A 25,050-nucleotide genomic window follows, 5' to 3' on the forward strand; every position below is an offset into this window, starting at 1 on the left:
AACTTATCTTTGTAGTTAGGATAAAAGAAACAGTGTATACATTGCCCAGACACAGCCTAAGGTTTTGAGGTCAAATTACAATGTGTTGCAGTCATGATCTACAAAACAAGCTCAACATTGTGTGTAGAATACTTTCATTAAAGTTGCACAGACATGTGCCTTATGCTGTGCATAGAAATGTCACTTTTACTTATGGCGTACCCAAACAGATCTACATGGAGAATTTTAAAGTTTCAGTCAAAAATAAGACACACATGGTTATTTGTTCATCTGACTTAAAAACATGTATCCTGACAGAAGCACTGAAGAGATGCCTATGGAGCAGATGTTCCCCTTGACCTGAACAGATTGTCCCAACTATCCAGGTCAATCAGGAGCAGGTGGCAGCGCTAAGCATGTTACCTTGATGTGTAATGGTGCTGCTGCGGTATCAGAGTAGTAAATGAGAAAAAATGTCAACCTATATCATGGTGGTGGTTGCACAAAGAAATGTACAAGTGTGACGGGTGGTATGAAATGAAATGGAAATTTATAAAGCGTGAAAAAGTCACCCTAGGGTGTCAAGGCGCTAACTCATTGAGACCAAATTTTGACTGAAGAGTGCGCAGGCGCTTTATTGAATAAACAACTAGGTCATTAAAGCTTTTCTGAAGGCTAACAGATGTGTCTCCTGTTTCAATATTATAGGTAGAGAATTCCAAAATTTAGTTGCGCCCAATACAAAGCTTCTTCCACTCCAGGACAATTTTTCACCCTGGGAACAATAAGATCATGTGCAGAGGATGAACGAATATTGTGTGCTGGGATGTAAGGTATCAAGTTCAGTTTTAAAAAAATCTGGTCCTATACCCTGTGTGGTCTTAAAGACAATACATAAAGCCTTAAACTCAATATGTGTGTTTATTGGCTGCCAATGTAAGTCCTTGAGTGTATTTGACACAAATCTGTGTCTTGGGATATTCAGCAAGCATTCTGGACAACCTGCCGTTTCGTTAGGCATTTTTTCCGGAGGTTGATACAGAGCCAATTGCAGTAGTCGGCCCTGGAAAGTACAAGCACAGGGACCACTAATTAAATTAATCTCAGCCACTGATATTTTTTCGGTCCACAACCCAGTCCATTGTTTTTAACCCACCCATGAACGTTCCTATTGGGCTCATTCTTCTATAATAGGAACAGTCTATCCCGAGCTGACAGGTCTGTTCTTCATTCGACCGGAGCACAGACATCTTTAATCATGTCTTTAGACTTTTTGACCTCTTCTGTAGACTGCAGCTTGCTTCCAGTCACACAGGTGTGATCATGAGACACTTATTTGGACATCCTCATCCCTCGGGACATCGCACCGAGAAATGTGAATAACAAGATGGTTGAGATTATTTCAAGCGTTCACAGTCACTTTTTTGTTTTCCTCAGTGCAGCATCTTAAGTGTGATAGGTGTGCCCAGACGTATGTCTGTAGCACACTGGGCCATAGTGATCAAGCTACCCCCTACTGGTTACTTACTTAAATCTGTTACTGCTTGGAGAGAACCTGGTCTGTTAAACATGGGTTGATGGTCCTCATTGGAGTAGAAACAAGGCTATTTCACATGTGGCTCATTCCTGTCTGGAATGTCCTCATGAGCAGAAAACAATCCACTGGATTATGAGCAATTACTAGTGGACAAGATTAATTTCAGCAATTTATTTATTTTGCAATTTTTTATAGTGCTATTTTGACCCTTCTGTGAAGAGATCAACATATCCAAACCCAGCCTAGAGTTGCTTGTGATTTTGCCTCAAGGTTACCCCGTTTGGCAGTTTTGACTGAATTGTTCCTACTAGACCATGTATGATTGACATATTTCGAGTTCTTATCTGATGTGGCATGCAGGAAAAAAAAATGGTGAAACAGATTTGTGCTCAGAGTATTTACTAGTGGCTGTGATTTATTCATGCATTCCATCAATCAATTTTTGGTTTCCACAAAGGGCAAAGCAAAGAAAACATATCTTCTGGTGCAATAGATTCATCCTCTGATAGGTCATAACTTTTCTGATAGGGGCATGACACCAGAGCTTGTGAAATTACAAGGGCTGGTCTCCCAAAAGATGTTTAAATGGTATTTTTTTTTATTTGGCATGGCTAGTTACTGTTCCAGAGACATAAGAGACTTTACAATTTTTTTTACATTTCTTTGGTCATATAAAAGTTTTAAGAAAATTCAAAAAGATAGTTAGAATGCTTCTGAAATATTACATTATGTAATTGTACATAAAATACATAATATACTTAAGCTTGTTATTAAAAACCATTGGTAGAAAACAGATACAATAGCTTTTAATTTAATGATAACATATTTGACAAATATAGCTGTAGTTGTGATAACATCATCATCCAAAAATAGCAATGCGCAATCATTCAATAAAGTGCAGCAGCAGGAAATGTTTCTGATGCTTCTAAAGTGCAGTAGCAAGTAAAACGCTATAGCCTTTTCAGCAGAAATAGCAGCTACAACTACAACATCATAATCAATTTTTAGACAAATTATGGCTGTAGCAGCTGGTAACAATATTGACAGAAAATAGCAATGTGCAAATCATCTAATAAAATGCAGCAACAGGAAAAGTGCTAATGATTCTAAAGTGCAATCACAAAGAAAGTGCTTGTGACTTTTTATCACAAATAGCAGCTACAGCTACCGCATCAATATAGAAAACAAGTGTTAAATTCCCTAGTTTAACTTCTATTTCATTCCTTTTACTTACTGTTTTTAATTGTATTACCTTTTATTTCCAGCCCCCTCTCACTCTCTCGCTGCCCCAGAACCATGTCCAAGGGTAGGGGTCGCCGCAGGAGCCAGAGCTGCGAACGCCTTCCTTGCGGAAGGCGGCACCCACAAGAGGTGCAGGCACGGACCTTATTTGAGGAGGTGGAGTTGGGTGCACTCATTTTCTTTGTGCAACGGCACCTCCCCTTAACCCTGGCAGCGGATGGCAGTTCTGGGACCGGGTACGGGCTCCGGGAGCATAGGCAACGGTGGGGTAACGTACGCCAGGCAGTGTTCCGCTGCTCTCGGGTCCGGCGCACACATGTCAGTTGACCCACCGGTGGTCCGACATCCTGGACCGGGAGCAGGGCCTCCTGGACCTGCTAGACTTGGTGAGTAACTATTTAATTATTACTACTTTGTGTCTGTTCTTCTGCTCTGTATTATATAATTATATTGCGAATATCTTTTTTTTCCAACCAGCTAGAATGCTGCTGCTAACATTACAGGTTAATTATTATGTTTAAAAGTCTTCTGTGACAATTGGCACGCCTTGAATAGGTAGGCTAGGTCAGGTGGTAAGTTGTACTTAGGCTTAGTTAGTATTCTGGAATCAGAATGGAAGACTGGATTAGTGTTGATAAATAGTAAGTAGTCGATCCGCAAATCCCTCAATACTACTAGTTGACCAGAAGAGATCGGTCAATTAAGTTATTGCAATTGTTTACATTAGTGTTTTTGGACCGATCTTTAAAAATATTTTATTTGTTTGACACCATCCATCAATGTTTGTCTCTTTCTTATATCTTTCCTGTTCAGCATGCAGGGGCAGGCTGCCAGGGGCGCAGTCGATGGAAGAACGACAGTAAGAGGAAGACACCAACGTGTGCTCTTCTGCTTGCCCTAGTAAGTCTTCTTGTTTTTAATAATAATTCTTATTCCATAACTTTTACTGCACCATATTTATCCCAAACTATAATTTCTATTTCCCAATGCTATTTTTACCAATAATTATCCTTTGATCTGTACTGTTTCGAAAATCTTGTTCTACCTGCCTCTGCTATGATGACTCTCTGTACTACTACTACTATTAGTCTGTCTGTAGTGTAGTAGCTAAACTTGCCCAGTTGACCTCTCTTTATTTCAAAAGTTTTTAAATAAAACTCAGATTCACAAGTAGTTCTAACCATTAGGTCCAGTCCTTTGGGTTGTCCTCTTGTACTACTTGTAGTCTTACAGATCTTGAGTCTTTGTTAATCTTGAGGCTTTGACAATTCAGACCAACAAATGCCCAACCAGATTTATTACTATTTTGATATGATAGGACATACTACTACTGTTGTAGGGATTTTGCATATACAGAAATGTGCACAAGAAAATAGGATGTTGGTGATGGGAGCTTGGTCCCTCCTCACACACCTCAGTCAGAAGTTCGGAACCCACAACAATCTCATGCCCGACTAGTTATACAAGTGTCTTGTCATACCTATTAGCACTCCAAACCCTCCCCCAAGATACCCAACAAGCAGACAACCCAGAATATAACACACCCAACTTCTCAGTCGTGGAAGCAATGCACATGTACACCTTTCCTTTCGCTCGCTCACTCGTGTAAGTCCACACCAAATACCACCAGTCTATGTATGTTAAAAAAAATTATTTTGAATATACAAGCTCTGTATGTTGTTCTATAATGCAGCACTGACAGGAAAATCAATAACATTAAAATAATAAACATTGTTACACTTACTTACAGTTAGGAAATAAATCATGATAACTGAAAAGTGGTGGAAGCACCACCATCCCCTAGGTAGGAATATCATTTATATAAATGTATAAATGAAGACCTATGAGTGAATTTTGGGGACCCCTTACCTTAGAAGAACTTAGTAATGGTAGTTGTTGCATCATAAGCTCTGCAAAGCTCTGGTTCGTAGAAGGGAATCTTCCATCTGAAATGCGAAAAATGAAATGGTGCACATTAGTATATTGCAAGCATTTCTCAGCCATGCCAAAAAGTGTAGCATAAATGGATAAGCAAAACACACAAGATGATGGATGGAATGTTAAACAATGGCAAAACATTCACCCCCAGTCAGAGATCAGGTCTTGACCATGTGCCTCATGGGAACGGTCCAGCCCGAATTGCCAAGCCATGTCTTCCCTGCACCGGAATCAAGCATCCTAGGACCGGTTTCTGGCTATCAGCCATCTTCAGCCAGGATAGCTTGACTCCAATGGCGTAGTGAGTAAGGGACCCATGTCTGGGCATACCCTTCCCACATAGGGTGAACAGCAAAACACACAAGATGATGGATGGAATGTTGCACAATGGCAAAACATTCACCCCAAGCCACCCCAGTTCAGACATGGCCATATGCAAATCAGTCCTGACCATGTGCCTCATGGGAACAGTCCAGCCCGAACTGCCAAGCCATGTCTTCCCTGGACCGGAATCAAGCATCCTAGGACCAGTGTCTGGCTATCAGCCATCTTCAGCCAGGATAGCTTGACTCCAATGGCATAGTGAGCAAGGAACCCACGTCTGGGCATACCCTTCCCACATAGGGTGAACAGCAAAACACACAAGATGATGGATGGAATGTTGCACATTGGCAAAACATTCACCCCCAGTCACAGATCTGGGTTTAATCCATCGTTATTTTGCTCACCAAGCCACCCCAGTTCAGACATGGCCATATGCAAATCAGTTTTCCCCATGTGCATCATGGGAACAGTCCAGCCCGAACTGCCAAGTCATGTCTTCCCTGGACCGGAATCAAGCATCCTAGGACCGGATAAGCAATATGGATTAACAGTACACCAGAACTTCATAAAAAAGGGGCTTGTCAATGTTTTGCTTGACCTTGTACGCAGCGCTTAGACAGTAGCAGTATGAGGTTATACAACAAGATGCAAGGTAACATCACATGCTCAAAAATAAAAGACATAAAGGTAAAATGGTTGCATGGCTCGGGCTAACTAAGCAAATGCTAGAATGACCCTAGGGATCACATATACCTACTAGTGTCTACTCTACTAGTACCTGATTCATACTAGTGATGTATGTTGTATACTATTAAATAATTTTTCAATCTTGCTTCTGACCAATAGTGGGAGGTGTATATAACGCCTAAAAATGTGTGAAGGTTTTATAGGCGCGCTACCCACCACCATTTCCTGGGCCAGCGGTGAAGGTGACGCGGATGGTGAGGAAGCGCAGTTGCGGATAGAGCGGTAGGGGGTGAGCCAGCACTAGTTGCATACGGTTGTAAGTTAGATTCATAATCCTTAACTATTGACATTACATTCACTGCATGGGTGTACTGTATGTAAACTGAACTGTTGACACTTAGGGTCCTATTAGGGTGGCGTGCGGATTGCCCCCGCTGGGCCGGCGGTAGTCTCCACCGTCCTGGCAGGTGCAAACCTCCCGCCATCTCTGTAGAAAATATTACAATGGCTGAGGGTTCCGCAGGGTATAGAAATCGTCCGCCGATTATCCGCACAGTCGGCATGTCGACGGGCCGTAAATGGTTCAATGTGGTGACGGTGTCTGTAACACACCACCAGCCATATAATGTGCATTTTGGAAGGCCTTTCTATGGCAGAATTGACACCACGGAAAGGCATGCTGAGTGTGCTTTGGGGGGCCCGTTGCAGGCTCCCATGGAGGGTACCTACGGTACCCCCCTGCCTTTCAAAGCACAATGAGGCAGGCACCGCCCATCACAATGGTAAAAATACTGGATGCGCACGCTACTGTGGTGGGTGCATCCTAATTGGCCCCCGGTACCCCTGCCCTTAGGGTGGGCGGTCCCTTTTAGCGTGAGGATGGCGGGCGGACTTTGTCCACCCGTCATCCTAATGACGCCCTAAGTAAGTAAGAGTTGTTGTGAACGTTTGAAGATTGAAGGCACCCTTTAATTGGCATTACTAAAGGCATTAGGGGCGGGAGTATTGAGTAACCAATGGCCTCATATATCTGTGATTTCAACTCCGCTTTGACAGTTTTATGGAGAAGACTAAAAGTCAGATCAGATCACCTGGTGTTGAACTAAAAAGTGAAAGATTGGTGGAAGGAAGAAGGACGGGTGAGATTTAATATTTATGACTGACAGAGAGAAGGATAGCGCCTTGATGCCCTTGGGCTAATTTGCAATTTATAAGACTCTATTTATTAATTTATTCATTCATATATGTGATGCAAGCATGCAGACTGCAAAGGAGGCTTATAGTAAAGAATCCGATGCATGGTTGGTTGGATGCCTGAAAAAAATCCTGCAAATGTTAAAGTCCAAGTAATTGGGAGGATAGATACATACCACAAATGTTATGTACTATGCTTTATAGTGCTACCATGCCAGTATCTGTATAATTAACTTGTCAAACTGTTTTTCTAAGGGTATATTTTACAATTGTCTTTTTTTTTATATACAACTACTCCTTCCAAACCTGATTGGAAGGAGTTGGCAGCCAAGGCAAGGTGCAGCAAGCTGTAGGCAATCCAGCGAGAATTTTGGCGGCTGGTGGTTTTAGAAGAGGAGGAAGCGGAGGTTGCAGCACATGAAGCTTCCTCCAGCAGTACGGCCCCACCGCCTGGCGGCCGCCCTCTGCTGCATTTCCATCTCTGGTGCCCCCACTGTGGCTGCAACTGCAGCGCTCTAAAGCGCTGCGTCGCCTGACTAGAGGAGCAAGTGCGTGTCCTCCAATCCCGCCACACATAGAGTCTCTGTCTGTTGCCCCTTTTAAAATGTTTGTTTTGTTGGGTGGGAATTGGGCGTTGGGGTTTTGGACATTTAGACTTTCATGTTACGGACATTGGTTGGAGTTAGGGAGGGGGGTTGGTCAGCTTTTTTTTTTTTTTTACATAGTTTATTTTTGTTAGGGTTATATTAAATCTATATTTCTACTTTACATGCAATGTTGTTAATGTTTTGTAGGTGGGGTTACTGTTTTACATCACACTGTTTCCTTGCTGGTGCCGGTCCGCCCATAGCCATGTTTGATTTAAATAATTGCTAACTGTATAAGAGACAAACAGATAGATGCGACACCCCACACTGATTGAGTTGTCCTACTAGTGCTTTCAGTCTCTCTCTTTCAGTCTATGCATTTTTTATCTGGGCTCAAAGAGGTGTGTGAATTGAAAACATGTCCATTATTATTATTATTATACTTTCCCCAAACTTCTCTTACCTTTGCTTGATGTTTAACTTCGGCACAGCGATGGCTGCATGGTGAAGATGGTTTCCTTTGTGTAACATGCCATGATTGGGGTGGTGGTGGTAGTATAGTAGTAGTAGTAGACACTGGTAGGGCAGCAGCATTTGCAAAAAAAGAAAATGAGACAGTCAGTCGCCTTTGAGAGACTGTTCAAGGAGTAGTAGAATGAAGTACAGTACAGAACTAACCGAGCAAAAATAATATGCAAACATTTTACAACAAAAAACATAATGGTGGTGGGGATAGCCTACTTGACAGAGTTACAAACTATAGTTGTGTAAAGTCACTTGACTAGTCCTACAGCGTAACAGTTTGTAATGTGTATGAGGATGACAACAAATCCAATCAATGCCAGCAATTAATGCAGAGGTATATGTTCCTTTGCTAAATAAAAATCACCTCTAAAATATATTGCTCAAGGGTGGGCAAGCGGAAGAAGATCATCGCTCTGCCTTGAAACTTGAGTACTGTTCCTTTTGCCACATCCGCCCCAGCAAGCGTGTGAATAATTATTGGTGTACATTTAATTTAGTCACACCTCAATAAGTCACACCCCCCGGGGGAAGAGGGTTAGGGATTGGTAAATGGATGGGAAGGGGAGTTTGGGGAAAGGTTTGAAATTGAAAAACAGACAGTATGCATGGACAAACACCAAACAAACTCTGTAGACTACTATATTCATATCAATATGTTAAGGGAGAAAAAAGGAAATGCATGCATGATGATGATTGATAAGCAGACCCGGATTACATACACTTCTTGTTCAGTTATTCCGGGCGTATTACTTTTACAGATAGCAAATAACATTTATAAATATTGGTAGGGATGAATCATAAACTGAGAGCAAACCTAATGATATTAACAAAAACAAGAAGAACACACTGTTGTAAAGATTGTCCACAAAAAATGAATCAAATTATTTTAAAGATGATGAAAATTGATACTGTTACTGTGTTATCCTGTTCAAAAATGTAGACTGGATTTGCATCTCGGCATTCCTCTTGGTCCTACTCTCGTCCATCAACCTTGGGGGTCGCCAGTCGCCACTGCCCGCCTGGGAAAAAAAATGGATTTATTGGTAAGGTAAGTGTGCATTGTAATGTTTTCCCAAGTACTGGAATGGAAAAACAAAAGGGATATTGAGAAACAGAGTTGAAAGAAATGCACAAGTAATGGTGTAGTGCAAAAAGAACACTTTCTGACGTGGCATGTATGCATCATCTCTACTCTAGTCTGTTTCCAACATTGACCTTCAACAACAATGGGACAGAGTAGGCCCACAGTGACGGCACATCGCTTAGCATACTTCTGTTTAGAGTACTTTTTTTCAAAGAGTTGGACAAAGAACATATCCAAACATAGCATTTTACAATTTAAGTTAGTAAATCAATGCACGGCAGTCATCCCGCCGCTACATTCAACTCCACTTCTACACAGATATTTGGGTCTGCTGTGGTGTTTACCTTTTATGCCACTCATGAAACGTCCTCTTGACTTCTTATTAATCTATCAATCATCTCCGAATCTTGTACTGACTGACTGTGAGGATCAGCCTGCAGTAGAAGTAAAATTTTGTGATTACACAAAAAGAGTAGAAATATTATTGACTTGAGTCACTCTTTAGTGTGTACAGTAAGACTTTGACTTTACTTCAAGTACAACAAACAAACAACAAAAACACAAACACCAATCACTCAGAGTCAGGTGTCCAATGCATGACATTCATTTTCATTACCTGTTCCTGCTCATCTTAAGTTAACAGGCGTCTTTTTGGCCATCATCATCATGGACGGTGCTGTTGTCATACTCAGTGTGCATATTGAGTACCCCTCCTGTATTCAATCAAAAGCAATGTATCATGCTTCAGTAGAAGTACAAATTTCGTATTAAAAATATTTGTAAGAAGGGGAAAATTGCCTTGAGTTACGTTTAGTGTGTACTGTAGAAAGATGAGGGGTGCACAATGACATAACTTCATGCGCAACAAACAACAACCAAATCACTCAGTCTGCTACTCTGCGAACTAGATCGCTCATACCCTCACTGCTCATTTGCACACTATTGAGGCAACATTCTTACGGTCCCCACTTGGGTGGTGGCTTAGTCGATTTTAGGACTGAGGCTCACCTGGTCCCGGGCTCGATCCAGTTTTGGCGGCCATTTTAGGTGGGTCATCATTACGGCGAGCGTTCTAGTCGCCCCTACAAAAGGAGGGATCAGCTACTAGGTCGGGAGATAGTCGCATTACTTGAGAGGCTGCTAGTCGAGCGGTTGCTTTTTAGAATTCTACTCTTTTAAAAAAACTCTGAAATTATTGCAATTACATTTATTTCCCTTGTGTCCATTCCCCCCCTTGCATATAGCGTTTCACGGATCTTAGCGTGACGCTAATATTTTTAAACTAGATCGCTCCTACCCTCACTGCTCATTTGCACACTATTGAGGCAACATTCTTACGGTCCCCACTTGGGTGGTGCCTTAGTCGATTTTAGGACTGAGGCTCACTGGGTCCCGGGCTCGATCCGGTTTTAGCGGCCATATTAGGTGGGTCATCATTACGGCGAGCGTTCTAGTCGCCCCTACAAAAGGAGGGATCAGCTACTAGGTCGGGAGATAGTCGCATTACTTGAGAGGCTGCTAGTCGAGCGGTCGCCTTTTAGAATTCTACTCTTTTAAAAAAACTCTGAAATTATTGCAAATACATTTATTTCCCTTGTGTCCGTTCCCCCCCTTGCATATAGCGTTTCACAGATCTTAGCGTGACGCTATTATTTCTAAACTTGATCGCTCCTACCCTCACTGCTCATTTGCACACTATTGAGGCAACATTCTTACGGTCCCCACTTGGGTGGTGCATTAATCGATTTCAGGACTGAGGCTCACCGGGTCCCGGGCTTTATCCGGTTTTGGTGGCCATATTAGGTGGGTCATCATTACGGCGAGCGTTCTAGTCGCCCCTACATAAAAGTCCACCCATGTCTACGCGCAGCGGACGCGTTCAGCGGGCGCGCCGGATTCGCGCCGGAGTCATGCCAGAGTCCAGCCTGTCTGCACCCGTCCGTGGCCGGATGGGCGTAGGGCTGGACTCTATGCCGGTTAGCATTACCAACAGGGTGAGTTACTCTCGGAAGGACCTACTTATTCTCAGACATGCGAAAAACTCAGAGTGTAACTACGTCTTAGAGACAGACGAACATTTTGAAAATTGTGCGCTCTGTTGCCCTCATTCCTTAAAGTTGACCCAGGCACCGGTTTCATTCCCTGGCTTGAAACTAGCATTATTGAATTGTAGGTTGCTTCCCAAACATGCCCTGTTAATTAATCACCTCCTTCTTGACCACGAGCTCGATATCCTGTTTCTCACAGAAACATGGCTTACGACACACTCGGATTCGGATATTGTCATGGCTCTCCCTCCGGGTTTTCTTATTCAGTCCCAACTACCCCCTTTGGGTAGAGGGGGCAGGCTGGCTATTCTGCACAGAGACCATTTTACATGCAGAATTAGCGATGCACAAATTTTGGACTCAGAGATCTGCCACTTTTCAATTCAATCGGCCCCTACCACCTCTCTTATAGGCCTTTTGGTGTATCGCCCCCCGGGCCATTTTGGCCCTTTTGCCAGCTCGCTGTTAGAATCCATCTCAGCTCTGGCCCCTTCTGCATCCAATTTCACTGTTCTTGGGGACCTCAATATTCATTTTGATGATCCCCTTGACACGGGGGCTGCTGATTTGAGGTTGGATTTGGCCGCTTGTGGACTTCAATTGGTTAATAATGGGCCCACCCACAATCAGGGCCATTTGTTGGACCCTGTTTTTATGAATGTCTGTTCTATCCCCTCCCCTGGACAGACCATTTTTTAGTCTCTCTTTCCTAGCCAGGGGACTTTAGGAAACCTTATAAGTCCATTACTTATACCCAGGACAGGGCCTGGTCTAGACTCTCGATTGAGGACTGGTCTAGAGCACTGGAACTCACGACTCCTGCTCCTACTGCGGACCTTGCCTTGGCTGATAGCAACTTTAGGAATGGGATTACCGGTTCACTTGACTCCATTCTACCTATAAAAACCTGAGAAAATAAGAGTGGGAAGATAGGCTCCGCCCCTTGGTTCAATTCGGAACTGAGAGCTCTCCGAAAGGATTGCAAAAAATTGGAACGTCTGTGGAGAAAGGATTGGCTCCACACAAAAAAAGACTCCTAACGGACGGCTGTTAGAGCCTACAAACTAGCCCTGAAAGTAGTCAAGGCCTCTCACTATGATGATAGGATCAAAAATGCCACAAACTCCTCGAGAGAGACCTATCTCATAGTCAAAGAACTCTTAAGAACTCTTAAAGATTCTTTATGATGAAGCCAAGGCCTTCTTCGGCCTTGGCTTCATCGGACAGGAGTATGGAACTCGCGAAGTTCTTTGATTCTAAAATTTCCAATATTTTGACCTCACTTCCTCAGCCACCTCAGCTACCTTGCTGGGATAGCGTGGCTCCTGAGACTTGCCCAGCGGAGTCTCCTCGACCACAGCTTAATGCCTTTAGGGCCGTATCATTGGATGAACTTGATAAGACCCTGGCTAAAATGAAAAGTGGCTCTCCCTGTGACCCCGCTCCCATGAGGTTTTTGAAACAAGTTGCTCCTGTGATTGTTCCCTCAGTACTGGAGCAGATCAATTCCTCACTATCACAAGGCTCCGTCCCTCCTAGTTGGAAGGGGGCGGTAGTTAAAGCCCTATTAAAGAAACCCCAGCTGGATCCGGCTGATCTGGCTAATTATAGGCCGATCTCGCTCTTACCTGGCATTAGCAAAATCGCTGAAAGACTGGTTAATGTCCAGTTGTCTCAGTTCCTGGAATCTGACAAACTCCTGCGTTGCTCCCAAACGGGGTTTTGCCCTGGCCAGGGCACCGACACTGCCCTCCTCGCTGTCATCGAGGAAGCGAGGTACATTTTGGATTCAGGGGGATCAGTGGCAGTGATCCTCCTGGACCTTAGTGCAGCATTTGACACGGTGAATCACCGTGTCTTGATCCATCGGCTAGCCATGGCAGGGCTCAGGGGTACTGCCTTAGCCTGGATAGAGTCATTCTTGTCGGGCCGTACGTTCCAGGTCTGGGATGGCAACTCTCGTTCTGACCATCTTCCCCTTCTAAGTGGGGTGCCCCAAGGCTCCTCACTTAGTCCTACTCTTTTTAATGCTTACATGGCCCCTCTGGAAGATGTGGTTGCCCCCTTTGGCATCAAGATTGTGAGTTATGCGGACGAAATGCAATTGGTTGTCTCTCTCTCACATCTTGACCACTGCCCAGACAATCTGCTACACTGCCTTCAGGAAATTCATCTTTGGATGTGCGATTCCTCACTCAAACTCAATGGGTCTAAGACAGAAATTATGCTGTTGGGAAAAAAATGGACAGCGATTCCATCATCTGTCTGGCCCGATACTATGGGTGAGGTTCCCGCTCCCAAAACAGAAATCAAGAGCCTGGACTTATCCATGAAAACCCAGGCAAAAAAAACAGCAGGAACTTGTTTTGGACTTCTACGCTCAGTCCGTAAGATTCTCCCTCTGCTTCCCCCTCTGTCCAGGAAGCTTCTAGTCCAGGGACTGGTACTCTAACGACTGGACTACAGTAATGTGATCTACCTAGGGGCCCCTGAATACACTCTTGGCAAACTTCAACGAACACAAAACGCGGCAGCCAGGATGCTGTTGGGCCTCCCAACCCGAGCCTCTGCTAGACCAGCGCTTAAAGCCCTCCATTGGCTTCCTGTGCGAGAGAGGATCGATTTTAAAGCTATGTGTATCGCCCACAAGCTTTTGAACGGGCAAGGGCCTCCGATTTTAGCGGGTCTGGTCACCCCGTACAAAGCCTCGAGATCTCTGCGCTCGGATAATGAATGACTGGCAACCGCCCCCAAGTTTAGGAAGGTACGCACGGGAGGCCGTCGCTTCTCTGTGAGGGCAGCCTCACGCTGGAATTCGCTTCCCCGTGGCTTGCGGCTGGAATCTTGCCATTTACGCTTTCGCAAGCAGCTTAAAACCTTTCTCTTTCCTAAATAGGTCCTTTTGCTTCCTTCTGCCCGCTTCTGTTTTTTTACTTTTACAGCGCGGGGATGCCTTCGGGTTACCAGGCGCTCTATAAATCCCTAAATAAATAAATACAATGCATGGCATCAATCATTACCTGTTCCATCTCATGTTCAGTTAATGGGCAGTCTCTCTCAGCTCTGAAAGGAGGATAGCTATAGTAGTCATCATGTTCCACTTCTCTTGGCGGGAGTAGGACAGTTTTTATTTTGTCTTCTATTTCCCATCATCCAATTATCATGAGGGCAATGGATTTAGGGAGATTCAGTATGATGGGGCGGAGTAGCTGGATTCGGAGGACTGTACTGTGAAAAGCAGACATGTGAAACGTGTACATTGAAATAAGAAGAGTAGAAGACAGTGGTAATGGATTTGTTGTGATTCAAAGTTTGTTGTGATTCAAAGTTTGTAACAGGAACGACAGACACAAAAATAAAGGAAACTCTGGAGGTTCAGCCAATAGTGGGTATTCATGTGAAACACTACTTCAGTCACCTGACCCGCTGTCCTCATTTTCCTTCCTTGCTTTATGTATTGTGTAATTTGGTGGTATGAAGTGCAGATTCATTTTGATCATTGTTAACCCTTCCACGTTTTTGTGCAAGAGACTGGTCCTTCTCACTGGTACAATGGAACCAGCAGCACTGAAAACACATTCGGAAGAGACACTTGCGACAGGGCAAGCCAGATAGCTTATCGGCAGCCTGCTGAGCAGTGGCCATTCAGCCCTATTCCTATACAAATACTGCAATGGGTTTTGATAAATGTACACCTCTGTTGGGTCATCCAGATAAGCCTGGACCATCCGCTTAATGGTCAGGGGTGCTGCTGATAACCTTTTGGGCCCTTTTCTCTGTGCATCAGTACTGTGCTTATTAATGCCTAATTGTAAATACCAATCGTGTAACGATTCTACTGGGCCTAATGATCGAGTTGTTGTTGCTGTTGTCGATAGTGATGGTGAGTGTTGTGAGCCAAACGCACTGCCCTCAGCCTCCAAACTTGCGATCTAGCGGGCTTTTAATTTGCAGCCATTACTTTTCCAACTTACTAGCTGCTTCAGCTATCCAAGTTTTGTAGCAGGCAACAACCATCTCAGAAAAAGGAATCAATGTCTTCAGTCCCAATTTTGCCCATGGATCCAGAATTGTGTCAGAAATGTAATGTTCGTGTGAAAAAATCTTATTGTGCACCCTTGTATTGTCAGCTAAGCAATGGGCTAAGCTCTCCACCAAGTCATAGGCTTCCTTGTTTTCCTCTACACCTTTGTATGATTCAGACACCTTCTTCAGCTGATGCTCTAGCATTTGCAATAATGGGATATCTTGGCCCATTGTACAGTCCTCCTTGCTGACTTCACGTGTGAAGACCTTAAAAGGATGAAGCATCTCAGTCAGGCATTTAACTGGGCACCATTGGTCCATCTGAACGGTCAGGCCTTTCACAGAAGCATCCAGTCTTCGCATGACATATTCATTCAGTGGCCTGTACAGCTCAAACAGACGATCAAGCATGTAATACAGTGAGTTCCAATGGTTTGCCACCTCCTGGATGAGTGCTTTGACTGGCAACTTATATTCATGTTGAATGATCCTCAGCTGCTTCCAAGCTTTAAAGGAATGTCTGAAATTAGAGCATATTCTTCGGTGGGTGGTCAGTAAGTTGCTAACTCTGAGTTCTTTTTTCAGAAAGTCTTAAACTATAATGTTTATGCAGTGCGCCAAACACGGAACCCTGAAATAGGAACCGAAGTGCATGGCCTCAATTACATTACTGCCATTATCTGTGACAACAAAACCAATACTAAACCCTCTCGGGCACAGCCATTCAAAAACTTTGCTATGAAACTCTTCCAAAATGTTTACAGCAGTGTGAGATTTCTCCATGGCGAACATGGCTACAATTGCATGTTTCCGAGTAGCTTTAAAAATCTCAGCTGAGTCAACAACACCTGATTCAGGTAGCTTATGTCTAACCCCCACAAAAGAGACCCAGTGTGCAGTGATGCACCTGTAATCTGTGGCTTGGCAACTGGTCCACATGTCTGTTTTCAGGTGGATATTGTGAACAGCACTCTGCTTCATAGCTTGTCCAACCAATTCCAGTACATCATGATATAGTGCCGGAACAGCAATTCTTGCTAATTGGGACCGGCTAGGAACTTTCCATTTAGGGCAGATGGCCGACACAAATTCAAGGAAACCCACCCCTTTTACAAATGAAAAAGGGAGAAGGCCCAGCGCTAACATTTTAGGCAGCTTCGCATAGTACAACCGTGCCGTTGGGTGATTGCGTTGGAACTGCCCCTCCAACCTAAGCATGCTCTCAATGGTAGGTTGGATTATTTTCCTTTGTGGTGCTGTTGTTTTCATTAACCCACTTAGGCTCAACGACGCAGTTTGTCTCATTGCAGTATGTTATGTTATGTTACTACCGGAGTATCCAGGCACGAATAGACCACTGGGAACCCGTCCTGGCTTTACCTGTGAGATGGTCCCTACTGGGTATCTCCAAAGTGAAAAACAGGCATCCCTGGCATATGTGGGGGGCCATTGTGGAGATGAGGTGAACTAATGCCCAGAGTTGCCGAGTGTGATCCCTTGTTAGAATAGGCACTGAGGTGAGAATTATCGCGTCCGCTGAACTTTTGTGAAGATTATGTTCAGTGTATTTTATTGTGACGAAAATCCAAGAACAGAAGTGAAATATTAACATCTTTTTGTGACATTTGTAATAAAGTTGTTAAATGGTTGCGCAGATTGATGCTGGGGTGGCGCTGAGTGGTGCAGTGGTGGTGCTGAGTGGTGCTGTGGTGGTGCTGAGTGATAATGTGATGGTGCTGAGTGATAATGTGGTGGTGCTGAGTGATGCTGGGGTAGCGCTGAGTGATGATGTAGTGATGCAGAGGGTAGAAAGGCACAAAAAGCAGTCTAACAAAGGGCAGAAGGGCAGTAAAACAAGGGAAAAACGAGTCTAACAGAGGGCAGAAGGGCACAAAAAACCAGTCTAACAGAGGACAGAAGGGCAGAAAGACAAGGGAAAAACGAGTCTAATAGAGGGCAGAAGGGCACAAAAGACTAGTCTAACGGGGCAGAAAGGCACAAAAACGAGTCTAACAGAGGGCAGAAGGGCACAAAAAACGAGTCTAACAGAAGGCAGAAGGGCACAAAAACAAGGGAATAACAGAGGGCAGAAGGGCACAAAAAACGAGTTTAACAGAGGGCAGAAGAGCAGAAAAACAAGGGAAAAACGAGTCTAACAGAGGGCAGAAGGGCACAAAAAACGAGTCTAACAGAGGGCAGAAGGGCACGAAAACAAGGGGATAACAGAGGGCGGAAGGGCACAAAAAACGAGTCTAACAGAGGGCAGAAGGGCACAAAAACAAGGGGAAAATGAGTCTAACAGAGGGCAGAAGGGCACAAAAAACGAGTCTAACAAGGGGCAGAAGGGCAGAAAAACAAGGGAAAAACTAGTCTAACCGAGGGCAGAAGGGCACAAAAACAAGGGAAAAACAAGTCTAACAGAGGGCAGAAGGGCACAAAAAAAGAGTCTAACAGGGGGCAGAATGAATCCTGCCCTGCGTGTTTATCCACGAAGATGCCACCTTTTTGTGCAAAACCTCTACTCAACTGGAGTACTTTCTACTGGCTAATCAGTGAGTGCTCCCTCGTTGGCTAAATGTATAGGGGCAGATTTACAATAACTGGCGCATCCCCAGGGATGCACCAGTTATTGTGCGCAACAGCTCTGCCACCCATGGTGCGCCGCATTTACAATGCTAGAAACAACTAGGGCTGGCTCTAATCAGTAAGGCTGAGCCTGTCAAGCAACACAACAGAGGAGAAATGCCAGTACTGATGATATAATTCATGTACCAATTATCAACCAGAAAATGATTATTATTCAAGACTGGGGATGCTATTAAATAGCTACTTTATTCTGCAAAACATATTAAAAGGTACAATAATGTTGACCTTAGTGAGTATAGTCAACAACAAATTTTTTGTGACAATAATGAAAATAAAGGACACAGCACAGGGTAAAATATCAACCATACAGTCATAAATCAAACATGTCACAGTCATACCACAAACATTCATACATTCATACTGGAGTACTTCACACAGACTGGGAAATTCATACACCAGTGGGGGAAGTAGCAAGTCTGCTGCACACTTGAAGAAAATTCAACTCAAAGCAATACACTCCTTCGGGTCAAATTGGATCAGTTTTTTCAAGATATTTACAAATGTGGGTGTAAAAATTGTCAGAACTAGTGAAACACAATTTTAACACTAGGACAACCAAGGGCAGACCAAAAAAGGGGGGGCCTACGCGTTTCGAATCCCTGGTTGTCGGGGGGATTCTCCTCAGGGCCAGGCTTTTCTGAAAGAAAAAAGAGAAGGAGAAGAGCCTATGTATACAGGTTTCAAAAAACAGAACACTGGAGAGCACTACAACACCAAAAAGCCACTCAGCTTACCAGTTGGAATATATCCAGAAAAACGAATTCGTGAATGGAAATGACCTGAATCAAAACATAAAGAGAAAAGAATACAAGAAAATATGTGTAAGAGTCATGTAATCTAGAATAGACACAGGGTCTATTGAACAACAGTGTCCAGTGGAAATACCTTAATCCTAGATGTAAAAGTGTCCTGGATGGCAGGAGGGTAAACATCCGCTGCAGGGGGACCTGTAGGACAAGACATGGAATAAAAACCAACAACCTCAGGCACAATCATCCAACTCTTTTTTAGGGAGAGGCAAAACAAGATCAAGAGCAAAAGTGAGATACACACAACCATGGGAGATGACAACACGCCGCCACCATTACAAAAACTAGCGGTATCTCCCATCTTCAATGTATCTAATAAAACTCTAACGAAAGCGGAGGAAAGTGTTTTGGCCAAAGGACTTTCATTTGTGCCATCCAAGAGGACCAATTTCGTAAAAATGAAAACTGAATTTCATTGAGTTCTGTCGTAAGCTACACCTAACTATGTTTTTCCCGGATAATCCAGCCCCCATATCATCTGAAGTTACAGGACTCCGGAAAAAATCTACATTCTGCCCACCAGGGAACAAAATACCCAAGGAAATCATCACATTTGAAAAAACGGTTCTTTCAGCCATCTCTGAGATGGAGAAACAAAGGAAGTTTGTCAAATTTAACATCTCTAAAGAAGAAACCAACGCTTTAATCACCCTGCGAAATGATAAGACAGTCACCATTAAACAAGCAGACAAAGGCTCAATCGTCGTTTGGGACACCTCTGATTATACCGCCGAAGTGATGAGACAGTTGAACGACCCAGCCTGCTACCGCTAGATTGGGAAGGACCCCACGGCTGACTTTCAAAACATATTATTTCCCATACTAAAGGAAGGATTTGAACAAGGTTTCGTGGGTCTTAAGGAATTGAAGTATCTACAAAATAAACATCCCAAATACCCATGATCTATGTTTTGCCTAAGGTTCATAAAGATCTAACCAAGCCACCAGGAAGACCAATCGTGGCAGGATGAGTTTCTTTACTTGAGCCAATAGCCAAATATGTTGATTGTTTTTCGAAAGAATTTATGGTCTGTGTATGATCGTATCTACAAGACACAACTGACTTTATTAATAAGTTGTCTGTCTGAAATGTTAGCGCTGGACCTTCTCCCTTTTTCATTTGTGAAGGAGGTGGGTTTCCTTCAATTTGTGTCAGCCATCTGCCCTAAATTGAAGGTACCCAGCGGGTCCTATTTCACAAGAATTGCTGTACCGGCACTACATCATGATTAAGTATGGGCAGAATTTGCGGATTGTTGTTTTTTTGCGTGTTTGCAGGGTTTTTTTTCGTGTTCGTGGGGTTTCTTGCATGTTCACGGGGCTTTTTGCGTGTTCGCGTGCCGCTTGCATGGCGAAGTTACCAATGCGGTCCTGTATTGGCACAGCACCCTCTGGTTCACCACTGCCACCCTCTGGTTCATCACTGCCACCCTCTGGTTCACCACTGCCACCCTCTGGTTCACCCCTGCCACCCTCTGGTTCAGCACTGCCACTCTCTGGTTCAGCCCTGCCACCTTCTAGTTCACGACGGCCACCCTCTGGTTCATCACAGCACCTCTGTTCACCACTGCCACCCTCTGATTAACCACTGTCACCCTCTGGTTCAGCACTTCCACCCTCTTAAGCGCAACCTTTTTCAATATGAGGACACCATCTACTTACAAAAGATGGGTACTTCGATGGGCAGCACTTTTGCCCCTAGCATTGCAGGATTGTATGTGCACAACTTCTAACTAGCAATGGGCGCAATTGGCAAAAAACGTTGTTTTCGTATAAACGCGAAAGAAGCCTGCAAGATGCTCTTGTACATACCCGTCCTAGAATCAATCACACCATTCAGGACAATAAGGTACTTACTACATGGGGCTTACCCCCCGTGACAGGCCATTTCCCATGTGGAGGATGCAGTGTTTGCCACCTTACAACAGCAACTAAAACACTGAGTCTAGAGGAAGGCAAACTCTGTAACCTTAGAGGACACACAAATTGTAATTCAAGCAAAGTCATTTACCTTGTGAGCTGTCCCTGTAATCTGAAGTATGTGGGAATGACCACGAGAAAGATAAAAACACGCATCGGGGAGCACCATAGCAATGTGAGGTGCCGCAGGAGCGCCACAAAATTAACAGCTCATTTCCTGGAACGAGGCCACTGTCCAAATGATATTAGATGGACAGTAATAGAGCAACTCAGTCAGACCAGTGAAAGTAACATCTTTGAGAGAAAACAAAGATGGATCTACCGTCTTTCTACGCATACACAGGGCCTGAATGATGATATACCCTGGGGATCAGTGATGCATCGGTGACCTATCTGTCAAAATCATTGAAGACTGTTTCGTGGTAACCTAACTTTTTTGTTTTCCTTACTCCCTGTTTTAGAGCCTCTTTCATACTAGGTGTTTTGTCTAAGAGCCCTTTTCCACTCTGCTGAAGTTGACTGGAATTGCTAGACATTTTTTCACATCTGTTTTTTCACACCTGTTTACAATATCTCCCGAGGCTATAGCTTTTTCATCTAGAGATGGTATATTGTAGGAAGGTTCCACATGATCTTGCTATTTGAAAGTAGGAGCCCTGTTTCGAATATTATGCCATGGACCCTGGGCTGCTCCACACAATGTCCATGAATTAGATCAGCTTTTAGAGCAGCCACTATACCATAATGCTTTTCTAAATTGAAGCTTTCATTTTGACAAGGAGAAGAGACTGTTATGGTTGATTGCTTACATTGGTTTCCAATACAAGTTGTGTGTTAATAACTGACTGTAGCAGTAGGTTGCATCTGCAAAAATCGGACGACAATCATTTCTTTTATTAAGACACAGACAAATATAACACTTTTGCGCTATGTACAAACCTGTGTTAAAAAACTGCTGATTTAATAAAGTTTTCCAATAAGGATAAAAACACCACGCTAATGCAGCTATTTGGGCTTATAAACAACATGTCCCCTTTAAGAATGTAGAAACAAGAAACTGACTACCGGTCGCATGATCGCAACTTACGCTGATCACGTACTCATTAAAATCATCGTCTTCCCCGGCTCATTTGTTTTCCGGGCTGTGGATGCGGACGCTTTAGGTTTTCTTGGCTGGCAGTCGCCTGGAAGCAAGTGAGTAAATCGGTGCCATGTATTACACACTGTTTTCTTTTCCGCCGTTTGCTCTGACTAGAACACATTTGCTTCAGAGAAAGCCTTAAAATAAAGCTCTATGTCACTAGCTGCCCCGGTTTCTCTATATTTTTTAGATATTCTGGGCGTGAAGAATTCCCCCTGCCACGAGCCTAAGGGGCGTCGCCATGGATATACTTTAGTGAGTGTTATACTTCGAGGCGATTTGACTTACCGTTTCTTCCTGTCTGAAGGTGTTTTTAACATATTTATTTAAAACGAGCACTTTTTCGAATTTATTTACATGGCAATCCCTCATGACACATTTATCATAATGGAGTACGTGTCCTTATGAGGTAGATAGCTTGCAGGTTAATATAATGCCAAAAAGCGCTGCTAAGTTAATGCAGAGGTTCTTTCTAGGCATAAGTTTGCGAATACTACGGGTGAAATCAGCCATTTAACTCTAACCGATGGGACATACTGAATTGACTCTTTGCCATCACATCCTTTGACTGCTTGGTGGGTTCTGTGTCTCTATCTCATGACAATAATTGTGTCTTTTCCGAATGATATTTATATGGGGAACTGTTTCAAAGTTCATTGTTTTCTATATTGTTTGAAATATTACAGATCTCCCATCTCTCACGCTTTGGAGAGGACGCACGAGGAAGTACCTGTACAACATTTACATCCTGCCCCGCCCCACTTGGTTTTGGCGCCTTAGCGTGCGCCTACCACGGGGCGAGGACTGATTTGGTCCTGACGAATGCTGAGTTGACTAGAGGTTCACTATAGCAGAAACACGTCGACCGCTCTTTTCTCATATGTTTAGGGCTTCATGGTTCAAACTAACATAACCATTCATATGTCCGCTATCTCACTGGTTTTAATGGAGTTAGAACTACCCCTTTATTAAAATAATGTTCTAGTTTGGGGAGTAGTCCACACTTCTTTTAATTCACTTTTTTCTCACCGCATGTTTATACCATTCTCTATACAAGAACCCAATGAGGACAACTGGCAACCAACTTTCAGTTGGTGCCTGAGGGTTCTTTTTCTTCACAGTGCATGCAAACCCTACCTCTCTGCTGTCTCTTGACTTTGTATTCTGATGGTAGTAACCAATCTGTTCTACAACCTCTTTACTTATACTTCTAAAGTATTTTTCGTCACTCTTTTGTTGATTTGAAGCTGTTAGCAGACAAGCCAGACAAGCTTGCAGGCCTAGGCTTCAAAATGGCCACAAGCCACATGGCCAGGCCCAACATCAGAAAGCCCACCCCACAAAAGACACACTTCCCAACTCAATCCAATGCCATCCATGCCCTAAATGTTGTTTAAATTCAACAGACCACTCAGAAATACTTGTTTAATGCAGCTGTGGCTACTTGCTCTGAGCCTACTGGATGAAAGCACGCCTGTTGGCAGGCAAGGCCAGAAAAGCTTGCAGGCCTAGACTTCTAAATGGTGACCAGCCAGGAGGCCATGCCCAACAACAGAAAGCCAACCCCAAAAAACATATTTCCCAACTCAATTCAATGCCATCCAGGCCCTAAATGATGCTTGAAATTGAAATACATTCAAAAAGCACCTAAGGAACAGTTGCTTTATCATGAACACACACATGAGGCCATTACTAGCTCGGGTCTACTACTGACTACTACTACCCACAACATTTAAAAAAAAGGAATGATAGTTACCAAAATTAAATTGTAGTTGCAACAACTGCAATGCCCACAATCGAACAGACACAACAACCACACTTACTTGTAAAATATCCAATTAAAAAATCCTCAAATCCAATTGCAATGATGCAGCAGACAAAAGGAGTGATCTTTCCAGCTCAAAATCGAAAGGCTGAATAAGCAGGAGATGGACAAATCACTGGGAAGAGCCTGCTGGACATGAACAGGAAGTTGGAGATTCTGTGGCACTTCCTCCCTCTCCCCCATTTTAAAAATGGACAGCTAAATGTCAATCTGGAGAGTTTTTTTTTCATCCAAATCATCATTTGCAAAAGGTTTTATGCTGCTAGAGCTGATATTCTTCTCCAAATTGAAAATTTTCATATTACTTCCCCGGAAGTCGATGGCACATCCAAAATGATGTGTTTGTGTTCTCTCGCTCCCTGTCGCGTTGGATATGACGCGTTCGGGGTCTCTCGCTCCTTGTCGCGTTTGATATGACTTGTTCACGTCCTCATGATCTCGCTCGCGGTAGAGAATGACGTGTTCGGATTCTCTCGCTCCTTGTCGCATTCGATATGACGTGATCACGAACTCACGCTCTCGCTCGCGGTGGAGAATAACGTGTTTGAGATCTCATACTCTCGCGGTGCATGATCACGAGACAAATGACGTGATCGTGGGCACAAAGTCTCGCGATACGAGCATGAAAAAGATTTCCGGTACGCTGCGGATTGTGGACATTTTGGCATTTTCACTCTTGCCGCGGAACAGAAAAATGTTAAACGGAATTTGACTCCCAGGCCTAACTAATTACAGCTTTTTTATATTTGTAGTGTAGCAGACCTATTACTCCATAGGTCTCTCACCCTAGGCACTGGTATTGTGGCTGAATAATATTCAGCATGAAGGTTTAATTTGAATAATTTCACCGTAAGCTTCGTGTATCATTTCATCAAAGTTCGATTTATTGGCTTATTCATTCCATCTTAGCATGTTATAATCACATGTTCCAAAAAAGCGATTTCATATCTTGCATTTTTATAGAATTCCAATGCATTTCGGTGCAAAAAGCACCTTCATCAGGTAAAATCTGGAATATACAAATAAACATTCTTAGAAATGTGTTTGATGTCAGTCCCAGTGAAATGCTACTATCAGTGTGTGATGCGCCGTTGCTTATCGCTTGTTTGTTGGCTGCTAATTAAGCTTGGGGATTCCTTTGGGCGGGCTGCTCTGTTCAGGGGGTAGGAGGGGGGGGGAGCCCTCCGGGCAGGTCACCCCCCGAGCACACTCCCCGTGAGTGAGCCCGTCCTCTGGTGCCGCCTCTGCCCTGAGCTGTGCCCTCTGCCAGATCCACTTCCACGGATCTCCTGAGCCCCCTGCCTCCTGCTTGCCTCGCCGCCGTTGTGCCTTTTCTTTCCCCGCCGTTTTTACCCTAGCCCCCAGTGCTCCCCCCTCCTCGCCCAGCCCAGGCCGCATTTCCCACCACCTCCTCGCCGCTGCCCCCCAGCGGCCCCGCCCCCTTCCCTCACTCGCAATCCCCATTCGCCACCCTGCTCCCCCTCCCAGCGGCCCCTCCCTCGCACGAGACTACTAATAGCCTCTGTGGCCAGCGAGGT

This window comes from Lissotriton vulgaris, chromosome 4_1 (genome assembly GCF_964263255.1).
Source record: "Lissotriton vulgaris chromosome 4_1, aLisVul1.2, whole genome shotgun sequence".
In the NCBI taxonomy this organism is placed as follows: Eukaryota; Metazoa; Chordata; class Amphibia; order Caudata; family Salamandridae; genus Lissotriton; species Lissotriton vulgaris.